This window comes from Polistes dominula, unplaced genomic scaffold (assembly GCF_049000335.1).
Source record: "Polistes dominula isolate Pdom_NZ unplaced genomic scaffold, Pdom_raw_medaka contig_11, whole genome shotgun sequence".
Lineage (NCBI taxonomy): Eukaryota > Metazoa > Arthropoda > Insecta > Hymenoptera > Vespidae > Polistes > Polistes dominula.
The window spans coordinates 2,001,077-2,012,700 of record NW_028301154.1 but is presented as its reverse complement, the minus strand read 5'-3'; the positions used below and the strand labels follow the sequence as shown (position 1 = coordinate 2,012,700).

General features: G+C 28.9%; 2 long non-coding RNA genes across 2 annotated transcripts; both read left to right on the top strand.

The window, feature by feature from the left end:
- The first annotated feature begins 4,072 nt into the window (after positions 1–4,072).
- On the top strand, positions 4,073–5,212 carry LOC149030563 (uncharacterized). The gene is made up of 3 exons (XR_016178608.1): positions 4,073–4,220; positions 4,330–4,417; positions 4,570–5,212. It is a non-coding gene; the product is annotated as an uncharacterized LOC149030563 (long non-coding RNA).
- A 101-nt stretch (positions 5,213–5,313) lies between these two features.
- LOC149030562 (uncharacterized) lies at positions 5,314–6,437 on the top strand. Its single transcript, XR_016178619.1, has 3 exons — positions 5,314–5,526; positions 5,621–6,051; positions 6,143–6,437. It is a non-coding gene; the product is annotated as an uncharacterized LOC149030562 (long non-coding RNA).
- The last annotated feature ends 5,187 nt before the right edge of the window (positions 6,438–11,624 follow it).

Sequence of the window (11,624 nt, the reverse complement as noted above, 5' to 3'; positions counted from 1 at the left end):
TTATTAATTTTTCTTTATTAGAATTATTATAACCGTTGCACACATGTTCAACATAAAGAAACAGTCATATAAACAACTTTCTAATTAATGTTTTGTTTTAGAGAACAACGACTCAGTTTAGAAGTGAATTTCGAAGAGGAAGGTACTCCGAAAATATATTCCGTACTTTTCTATAATAATCGATACTTCTATTGATTAATTAATAATTATTTAATTATTCTAATATACTCTACCTATATTACAGCATAATTTAACATTCGAAGTCATCACTGTTCATGAACAATAAATTTATTACATTAGGATGAAAAAAATGTTCTAATAGGAACGTCATATGAATAATTTTTCTTTATTAGAATTATTATAACCGTTGCACACATGATCAACATATATGAAGTCATATAAACAACTTTCTAATCAATGTTTTGTTTTAGAGAACAACAGCTCAGTCTATTAGTGCATTTCGAAGAGGAAGGTACTCCGAAAATATATTCCGTACTTTTAAACAATAATCGACACTTCTATCGATTAATTAATAATTATTTTAATATTCTAATACACCCTTCTTTTATTACAGCATAATTTAACACTCGAAGTTATCACTGCTTATGAACAATAAATTTATTACATTAGAATAAAAAGAATGTTAAAATCCAAACGTTATAATCTTGAATTTTCTTTATTAGATTTATTATTTCCGTTGCACACATGTTCAACATAAAAAAACAGTCATATAAACAACTTTCTAATTAATGTTTTGTTTTAGAGAACAACGTCTCAGTTTATAAGTGAATTTCGAAGAGGAAGGTACTCCGATAACATATTCCGTACTTTTCAACAATAATCGATACTTGTATCCATTAATTACCAATTATTTTAATATTCTAATACACCCTTGTTTTATTACAGCATAATTTAACACTCGAAGTTATTACTGCTTATGAACAATAAATTAATTACATTAGAATGAAAAGAATGTTCAAATCGGAACGTTATATTATTAATTTTTCTTTATTAGAATTATTATAACCGTTGCACACATGTTCAACATAAAGAAACAGTCATATAAACAACTTTCTAATTAATGTTTTGTTTTAGAGAACAACGACTCAGTTTAGAAGTGAATTTCGAAGAGGAAGGTACTCCGAAAATATATTCCGTACTTTTCTATAATAATCGATACTTCTATTGATTAATTAATAATTATTTAATTATTCTAATATACTCTACCTATATTACAGCATAATTTAACATTCGAAGTCATCACTGTTCATGAACAATAAATTTATTACATTAGGATGAAAAAAATGTTCTAATAGGAACGTCATATGAATAATTTTTCTTTATTAGAATTATTATAACCGTTGCACACATGATCAACATATATGAAGTCATATAAACAACTTTCTAATCAATGTTTTGTTTTAGAGAACAACAGCTCAGTCTATTAGTGCATTTCGAAGAGGAAGGTACTCCGAAAATATATTCCGTACTTTTAAATAATAATCGATTATTCTATCGATTGTTTAACAATTATTTCATTATTTTAATATACTTTAATTATTTTTCAGATTGTTTCAACGCATATACATTAATTTAAACGTTACATACCTATTAACATACTTTGCATAGAAAATAATTTTAATATGAATTTATTTTTTCAATTTATCAGATAACTGTCTTCAACTTGATTGCGTTCCTAGATCGGAAGGTAATATAATATACTCCAATTACTTACATTGCAAATAAAATTGTATTAATATTCATTAAAAATTTCTGTTTCAGAAGCGGTTTAATGGGTAGCGGGTAAATTTTTTGTTCGTAAAGGGTGGTACCATTTACAAATAAAGAATTTACTTCAGGGATGCGACCCTGCCCACGCGAGCCATGATTCTATCTTCTTACTCCCAAGGATAGAATCATGTTCATTTAACTTTTAAACTTGAACTACCGTCCTTTTTTTTCTTTTTTTTCTTTTTTGGCTTTTTGATATGCATTGATAGATATGCATTTAGCATGGGAAACTGAAGCTTCATTGTAAGGGAAGGCATCTTCCGCTAATTGTTAGACGGACCCAAGGATTCATTTCTGTAAGTTCGCAATAGTATACGGTGTTGGACTGAACATTTAGTGTAGGTTTCTCCTAAATTTAGAGTCAGTGGACTAGCCCAATCGGGGGGAAACCACTTAAAAAAAAAATCGTGAAAAGTTCCGCTTTAAAAGTTATACCCATCCCCCCTTTTTTCCTATCCCTTTTATGTTTTAACTCTTTTTTATCCCTTTGTTTTCTGTTGCAGATTGGACTATGGTAAGGAAACGACCACAGGTAAACCAAAGGAGGACCAAAAAGAAACAAGAAGTGGGCTTGGTAATGTAAGATAGTATAAAATAATTATTTGTATAAATAAAATGAAAATTTGTATCTTTATATAATTCTCTTTGTAGCATCGCACATGTGCGAACATCATTATTTTTCATGTATTTTCTTTATTTATAGGTTCCATGGAACAACTCATAATTTGTATACTCTTTTTAATTATTATACTTTATTTTATGGAGATTTAAAATTATGTATATAAATGTATATAGATTGTATTTCTATAAGTTGAAGTTATTCTAGGGTGTGTTAGTTTTAAGTATCATCGATGATTTTATTGAATTTCTTTTTAGATTACACTCCTTGTCTTTCATTTTGTATTTTTTAATATCGAAATTTTTCTCTGGTATTTTCGATAATAATTTTAACGATTTTTTGAATGGTACTCTTATGGTGGGGCCTAAGAGTTAGATTCATTTCTTTGAATTATATTCGGATGTGAGCATCTTTAGGATGCACATCCCTCTTGGGTCTTCAGAAGCGGTTACCTCCTCGTGGTTAGACCTGGGCAATGGTATTTTACTTTCCATGTAATGTTTAACATATTTTGATATGTTTTACATTCCATTGCAAGTAAAATCCAGCCAAAGACCGCTTACCATAAACATTATAATTGTAATTAGTTTCTGTAATTTTCCAATGAACATATTTTTATTCCTTTCCTTGGCTCATTCTATCCATTTCATCTCCAGAAACTAATTACCTAATAATGTTTTTTAATAACTTTTATAATGTTACAGGCATTACATCGATAAAACAAGAAATCTTTTATTGTAATATTTATTTTATTTAATTTCAGGATAAAATTATTTTTGTTATAATGCATATTTTATTTTTTAAAGCAGGTTTCTACTATCTCACAATTTAACATATATTAAATAGAAAACAATTTTGATATGTTATAAATTTGTGTTTCTTTTTTCGATTACAAATAAAATGTACACATTATTCATAATTATTCTAAAAATAATGAATAAGATAAAGAGAATGTAGTATCTTATAGCATAGAAAAGCATGTGGAATAATCTTCGTGTGTGAATCGTGTATAAACGTTATTGTAAATTTATTTAAAACATTTATGTATATCGGAAAGTATTTAAATTGTAAAGATTCTTTATCGATACAGATTTTGGCAATTTATTCTTTCATATGCTGCATTTTATATTAGACATTTTTATATCGACAATTCTCTTCTATACGATTGTATTCTTTTATGCAAAACGACAAAGATCTCTTAATGTCTACATTGTCTTTATTCTATTCATTATTTTTAGAATATTTATAAGTATTGTGTACATTTATTAGAAAAATAGAAATGATTTTTAATTTATTTAATAAATAAATTATCATATGTAGTTTGACCAGCGTGGTCATGAGGAAGGTCAGATTCTGTCCGTGTAAGAAGCTGTGAGGACCCTTTTCATGTTCAAAAACATGAATTAGCCAATCACAGCCAAGCTTTCGTCCGAATTCTTTAGTTTCATGGCGTCTTTCGTGGAGAACACATCGGAGTGTAATCGTCTCGTTAAAATCAGGTAATTAAAAGATATTTTGTAAGGTTCACACCTTTCTATTACAATATATAAAGGATAAAAGGATCGATTTTGATTTTTTGAGTATATTTTGACAATTTTTATGCTTCTATATCGTATTTTTAATCTTTCGAAATTTTTCTTTATTATAGGTGGAAAGAAGATCTACTACGCATCATTTTCGCGCATGCAGTATTTTTCGCGCCAGTCTTATGCGCCTGTTTTATGCACTTCAATATGGCGAATCTTTCGAATTTTTTAATCTGTCATCTGTATACGTGTTGCAGCGGATTTTGTTATCCCGTTAATTTCAGGTAATTGTTTCAATTAATTATCTAACGTACACCTTCCTGTTATATATATGGTGTTATATATAACGAATGTTATACGTGAGTTTTTTCATATTTTACTTTTATTTTTTAGCTTTCTAAGCATGGGAAGAGTTATAACACGAATTCACTAATATTTTAACCTTGTGGCAACTTTTTTTATCTTCTCCATGTACGGCGAGGTGAGCATTATTATTTTTAAATATAAGCATATAAGCATATAGAAATACTACAGAAAGAGTGAGAGAGAAGGAGTGAGAGAGAGAGAGAAAAAGAATAAGAAAACAATACACTCGACATATAAGTTATTATAAATGTGTATTTTTATTTCCAGGAATTTCTCGAGGAATTTTCTTCGTCGAATTTCCGACAACAAAACGTAAACAGCCGATAACATAGGTATAATAGCCGAGCGTTCGACACTCCCGAAATCTCCTCTACCAAGGTTATGTAGTAACGTACCTCGTATTCGTCTTCTATCTTTCAACGAGACAACATCTACGAAAATAAATCGTATTAAATTATTTAATAATTTTATTTCTAACGTTATCGTTTTGATTTTAATAGTTTAAAAAGCTTTTCATTGCATAGAATGGTATAAAATCTGGTTTATTTTTTATGTTACTCTTTATTGAGTTTGCTGATACAATTACTGTTTTATTTAGACAACTTTAAAGATTTTTAATTAATATTTTTACTAGCATTACATACTTTGTATGTAATTTAGCAAGCAAATAGTTGCATACTTTGATAAATTTCACAAATATTTAATAACTTGAATACCATTCTATCAAAAATATTCAATGGTTTTAATGTGTGCCCTGCCTTCAGAAATGATTTACAGGAAATATTGTAATATAGTCTTTAGTATGTTTCAGCTCTTTTCAGACTTTTTATTTAATTTTATTTTATACATCGTCATCCTAAGGGTAGGATACCCATCCTGCAATCATCAACGAAGACTAAAAGTAAGTATATTTTACTATCAAACATTTCTATGATAATTTCAATTGATTTTTATTACAACAATAATATTAATTGTTCTTTTTCTTGTTATGTTTCAGAAAATCATTGCAATCGAGCGCGTAGGCAATGAGGTTCTCGTGTGTTGCATCGTATTAAAATAAAATATAAAAAAGTCGACAAGTAAATTCAGTGTTGATCGTCGTATGTTAAAGTTTCGTTTGCTCGGTTAAGAAACTCGCAAGTTTCTTTTATTCTGTTTAAACATGTGCTCATCGTCATCCTAAGGGTAGGAGACCCATCGTGCATTCATCCTGCATCCATCAAAGTGAGTATATTTTTCTATTAAAAATTTTCTCAATAACTATAGAAATTTTTATATAACAACGATTTATATAATATTATTTTTATTTGTGTTTCAGATCATCGTTGGAATGGTATATATTCACATTTTATTTATTAAATTCATTTAGAAATTCGTTTAACACTAGATTTGTTCACTATTATTTAAAAATTTACAAACGTTGTTTAAATGAAAAAATGGATAGAGGAAAGGAATTAATATTTATGTATATTTCATTACAGCATTAAAAATTACCATATAATTTTAAAAAATATTCTACTTTAAAGTTAATTAAATTTAAATTTTATTAAATTATAATTAATTTAAAATATTTCTATTTTATATATATGTAACAAAAAAGTTTGAAATGAATCAAATTTGCTCAGTCCATAAATCTAGTGTTAATTGAATTAATTGAATGTAATGCAGTTTTAAAGTCATTATTTGTGCATTGTCATCGTCATCCTAAGGATAGGAGACCCATTGTGCATTCATCAATAAAGATTTAAAGTGAGTATATTTTTTTATTAAATAATTCCTTAAAAATTTTAATGATTTTCTGTAATAGTAATGATATTAATAGTATTGCTTTTTATTTCAGTTTCAGATTGCAATTGTGCACGAATGGCCCATGTGAAGTGACTGGGAGTGAAATTTTTGTTCTTGCATTTGACTGCGAGCAATGCAGTCTTTGAATTAGTGCAGTCTAGAATCAGTGATCGGGCGAGTAATAAGTTAAAATCAAACGCGAATTAGAGTCAGTGTTGTTCGTCGTATAATGAAATTTCGGTTTCGCGATAAGAAACTCATCTATAGTTTCTTATTTTCGTTTATATCGCGTTGTTAGATTCACGCGAGGTGCATTACCATGGTGCAATAGAGCTGCATCTCATTGAAATGCATTGTAAGTATTCATTTTTATTTACATTTTATTCGATTTTATTTTATAGTATTTTGGATAATATTCCAGATAACTTATCGTTTTGTTCTATTTTATTATACAGATATAACCATGGAATTTCTTCCTTTCAAAGATGTTGGATGAATTCTCCGATGGATCTTCGATGGATCTTCTTCAATGGCAAATCGAGTATCGACTTCCATCGTCAGACTACAATACTTGCTGCGAAGTAGGAGTGTTTTGGAGCCATCGCAGAACTTCTTAAACCGTAAGTTTTTATTTAAAGTCCCTCCAGTGCTCAATCATGCCGAGGATGAAAGGTCCTAATCGGCACGAGTTACTGGTTGTAATTATTTAAATAAATTATTGACGAGCACATGAGTAATTCCTTTTTAGGAGTTACTCATGAAAATTGTATATTTTATTGTATGTTTTATTGTATGTTTTATTATTAGTTCAGGATAGGTTTTCTTGTCTCATCGGTTAAATTCATTTAATTAATAATGCAATTAATAAATGCACTCTCTTTTTAATTACGTTTTTTTTCGTGGTCAGTAGTGATGAAATCGAGCATTAATTTACTCGTTTTCGTCCAGAAAACCATATAATAAATATCTTACATGCATTGCTTCGTACTAGTTTATCTAATCGAGAATAATTTATTGATATTAATCAAGAAATCGATACTTTAATATTTTAAATAAATGAGCAAGAAGACAAACTCATTCGCGACGGATAGACTTTGGCAGTTAAGTGGCGGCTCAAAGCCCAGTTCTTTAATTAGAACAGCCATTTAATGAAAAAGTCGTCCGAGGTTTGCAAAAAATATCCATCATCATTGTAGAGTCTTTTAATACAACCTTACCTCGAAACAATAATTGTTTCATATGGGGTAACTTTTTTTTTTCATTCGCTTGTTTAAGTCATTATTCACCAAATGACTTGTAGAGTCCTTAGTCGCTTAGATGAATTTTTATTAAAATCTTTTGATATATTTATATATGTGTTAATCATATTTTTTAGATCAGGATTTTCAGCTTCTAATATACTAATCCCCCGTTTCTCCCCCCCATACTTTCTGCGTTCTCATTTATGCGTGTGCCCAGGTGTTACACGTATGGGTGAGAAACAGTTAGCGTGGGTTTAGTTTTAGTTTTCTTCCCTATTGGCGGCTGTTATTGTGCTAGTGATTGCACGATGTACTTTACACCTGTGTGTGCGTATTAGGTAGTGTGTACTGTACATCGTTCGCGATATTTTTTATTCATTTAATACATCATTAAATACTCAAAGCACATTAATACAACATATCACGTTTTTGTATTCTTATATTTATATTAAATATTTATAACTTTTTTTTTGATAATCGTTTGCATAGTAGAGTCCCCACATTTATTTGTGGAAACATACACGTATATAACTAGTATGCATATATATACTAGTGTATACTTGTATTTTTGCTTTAGTTTTTTATGCAATAATCATTAGCCTTGGCAGTCGATTACAGCAAAACGTACGTATACCCATTAGCATATAAGTTTAGAAAACGTGGTTGAACTAGGGTGTCGGAGGTGCCCCGGGGCATGCTCTCTAGTTTAGGCTTTTGCACCCTGGTGGTATGTGTGAGAACCGTGGAGTGAGTGGGTGGGTATGTATGGTTTTTCTTAAAATGGGTAAAAATATGGATAATAGGCAGGCAGGTAGCATACTTCTCAGAATGAATGGGAAAACTTTAATTTTAAGTAGGTAGGATCCAGGAAAGGCATTAGACTTCTTGCTTCCACTCCGGAGTGGAAATTTCACCTCCTGGTTTATACAGAATTGTTACAAAATTTTATCATCTCATTCTATTATGCTTAATTTGTTCATTTATTTTGTGACTATTCTGTGATCTTTATTATGTATCATGATTCAAAGGTATTTGCAACCATTTGAAAGGCTTATTTCTACTTCGATTTTACCTCAAACGAGATAGAGTCGAATCAAATTCGCAAATTCTTTGATGCATTTGATACTTAGCTTTAAGTATTTCAGGATTAGCACTACGCACTATCGCGATTTTGTCTTACAGCTGGAAATATTTGATATAATTAAATATAACGAATTAATGAAATGAAAGTATTGCAAGAAAATGCATTACATTTATTTCAATTTGATTTTATTACTCGACGTTAAAAGTGCGAAGTGTTATTAGGTCATCGAGGGAAATTATTATCTGCTTGGACATTCGATTAAATGTTCTCTCGTGTATGGTCAATGAACTCTAAGTTCATTGATGGTCCACGAGTTAGAAAAGTCAACGCGAAATGTAAATTAATTTTTGCATAATTGAGAATTAGAATCATAACAAAATTTGAGTTTATTTACAAAATTAGTATGAGAGATTTTATCTTGCTCGCACATAGAAAATGTCCAAATGCAGTTTTCAGAGAATGAAGAAAGAAGAGGCTTAATGCCGAAGAGGCCCCCACTTAATTGTGGCTCAAGAGGGCAACTACTGAGGCTATTGAGTTATTTTCAAAGGTTCAACAGCAAGTTTGAACCTTTAGAGAAGGGCTCTCTAGTCATATTTTATATTTTATTGTTTTACTTTTTTGCTCGTCATTAATTTCTAGTTGTAATTGGAGATGATGGACCATTCCATCTCCTTGGGACACCAAATTCGTGTCTATATCGTCAAAAAGATGCATATGTGTTTAGTTAGTTCGAGTCAAAATATTTAAATTCCCTTTTTATCACATTTTGAAACACTAATTATCGTCTTTTGAATATTAAAGTAATCTCTCTTTTTTTTTGTCTTTAAGATTTTTCACTGTAATCGTATTTTATTAAACTTGTAATTTCTTTTTTCTATATAATGTAGCCTAAAAGTACTAGTTATAATAATTAATAGATATTATTTTCTCTAGTAACTTAATATTTTTACTTTTACTTTTTTATTTTTTTTATTTTTTGTAAATGTAAAATCACACATTTCAATTCAATTTTATTGCAACTTTAAATAGAGATTTGATAAAAATAAATAGAGAATTCAATTTTAAAGGTGCATCTGCGAATTGGACGATTCATATGTTAGGCTACTATATATCACTTGATTCTATAACTAATATAGTTTTCTTTTTGTTACAGGTGATCATCGTTGGATTTTACAACAAACCATTGAGATCTTTTTCTATTTGAATTTCTAAAATTGTTTCATTTTTCAATATATGTATAATGGCATTTCTGAAGGCACACATAAAAACCTAATATTACATATATATATATATATATATATATATATATATATATATATATATATATATATTTGTTATTTGAAATCCTATTGTTCGAAATCGTTCATGATTCGTTTTCTAAAATTGTTTTACAGTCCATATCGGCGACAAGAGACAGTACCTGTAAGTACAGACTTATACACTACTACAACTAAAGCAGTAAAAATCTATGGGATATTTCTATCTGCGTTTTTTCGCACATGTCTTAATATATACCTCATGTTTTAAGTCACACTAAATATTTTCGGGGACTACTTTAATTGTATAGAATTTTAAAAAAATCGGAACGTTACCTACCTGATTATCATTTGTTAATAGTAGCAATAATAGTATTGGTATAATAGTAGTGCTCTTACTTGTTGTAACGTTAATAGTAATAGCATTCATGGTATTTTTATTGATAGTATAGTAGTATTATACTTTTACGATTTACATGGTCGACAATGCGAATTTCTGATCGAATTCTCTCATGGGTCATCGATTGTGGATGCATTGAAAGGGATGTTAAAACATCCCGTAGAATTTGCATTTATACCTGCACCGCGACTATACTGCTACTGTTATATCACCTATCTATAGATCATAAATTTATCGTTCTTGACCCCCCTATGGATTAACAATATCTTTTTCTTTGAGCATAATATTTATGGGGTCCATATTTCTTCTCCTCTCAAAAAATTTTTTTAAACCGTATTTTTCCACTAACTTTCTAAATTTTGTCTTTTGTTCCATTTGTTTTTTATTAATTTACCTACATCAGATGAACTATCTAACTGGATAACTTTATAATTTAACTATATTAGGGTATCGATGGTGATATTGGAAAGTGGCCAATAATATGGGAAACCATAATGTCACGATAAACATAATAATAATAATATTCGGTAAACAAGAAACCATACACTTGTGATAATAATAATAATAATAATATTAATAAAAATAATAATAAAAATAATAATAATAATAGAATGTAACGTGACACGTTATCATATCGATTCGTATCACGTGATACGCGTTTCTAAGGTGTCTTTTTTCAACGTTCGCGGAATATTAAACGCTGATTTTGCGATAGTGATCTTAAGAGGGAACGACGTTGACGTACGATCTTATCGAATTTTCTCGTGCAAGCTGTTCTTACTCTCTCTCTCTCTCTCTCTCTCTCTCTCTCTCTCTCTCTCTCTCTCTCTCTCTCTCTCTGTATATAATATCTTTCTCTTACTTTTTCTAACTTACCATTACTTTATCACAAAATATGTGTGGTGGAAGAAATCTGCTTCTTCCCGTGGCTCCCTTTTGCAACTCGCGAAGAATTTTTCTTTTCCGTTTCTTTTACTAATATTTACGACATTTTACAGTTTGTTTCGACAATATTCTCTGCAAAAGTTTGGTATAACAAAAGAAGAAAAAAAAATTATTCGAGTGGAGAGTGGGAGAGAAGAGAGATATTTTTCGCGAATTTCAAAATCCGAATTCTCTAAGTTTGATAGATAATAAAAGAAATATAAAGTTGTAAAGGAAGATCGTAATAGTAGGGGGTGGTTTCTTTTATTTTGAAGATGTTCTATTTTCATAGTTTTTTGAGATCGGTATTTTTTTGAATAAATTCTTAGTATTTTTGTTAATATCAATTTTAGTACGTAATACAGGAGTTAGGGGAAAATTATTTACAGTAGATCTGTAATTTAATTATTAAATTAGTTATTAAAAAAATATATAATAATATTTAAAAATAAATTTTAGTATATATATATATATATAATATTTGTGATAAAATGTTATTTCAGTATAAGAAATTATTTTTAATAAATAAAAAAAGACTGTAACGTTTACAATAAATTCTCATTTATATGAATAAAATATTAATACGAATATTATTTATTAAATAAACGTTGATTAATTGTATTTAA